Source organism: Penaeus monodon, chromosome 25 (assembly GCF_015228065.2).
Source record: "Penaeus monodon isolate SGIC_2016 chromosome 25, NSTDA_Pmon_1, whole genome shotgun sequence".
In the NCBI taxonomy this organism is placed as follows: Eukaryota; Metazoa; Arthropoda; class Malacostraca; order Decapoda; family Penaeidae; genus Penaeus; species Penaeus monodon.
This window is the reverse complement of record NC_051410.1, coordinates 40418419-40418964: the sequence shown is the minus strand read 5'-3', so window position 1 is coordinate 40418964 and position 546 is coordinate 40418419. Positions and strand designations below refer to the sequence as shown.

Here is a 546-nt window from a genome sequence, read left to right as displayed (position 1 = left end):
TACAGGTTCTCCAGTGCCTGTTTCAACCATGAGTAGGCAGTTGGCACACACAGCACGTTTTCCTCCTCGTGGGACAAAACGGTATTTTCCAGTAACGCGACGTCGACATTCCTTTGTAGGAAGGTGTTCGATGCATGCAGCTCTGAGGTCGCATGACTAAAAGGAAGTTTTAGTTTTCAAAGGAAATTTTCTAGCATTTCATCTTGTTTGATCTAGGTCTAGTTTTCAGTGCTAGAAGTGTGGTGATAATCTGTCATGTTTTATGGCGTTTTGCGTATCGCTTTATCGCTATGTAGGAAAGTTATGGTGGGGGAAAGTATGCAAATAGTCTTTCACACGAGCGACTGGCGAGGCAGCTAATGACAGAAGGACCCTAAGGAAAATCAGTAAACCCCCGACAAAGAGGCAATAAAACTGGCCCTTCAACCCGTAATTCCCACGCAGTAAGTCGTTCCAATCGGCCATATTCAGGAAATCCATGACCCGGGATCATCACCTTCGTAAATGCTGTAACGGTAAGGACGGGTCACGTGGCGGCAGCGGTCA

General features: G+C 46.5%; 1 protein-coding gene across 1 annotated transcript in view; it reads left to right on the top strand.

The window, feature by feature from the left end:
* Positions 1–546, top strand: part of LOC119589275 — a 63462-nt gene that overhangs the window by 29911 nt on the left and 33005 nt on the right. The window lies entirely within an intron of this gene.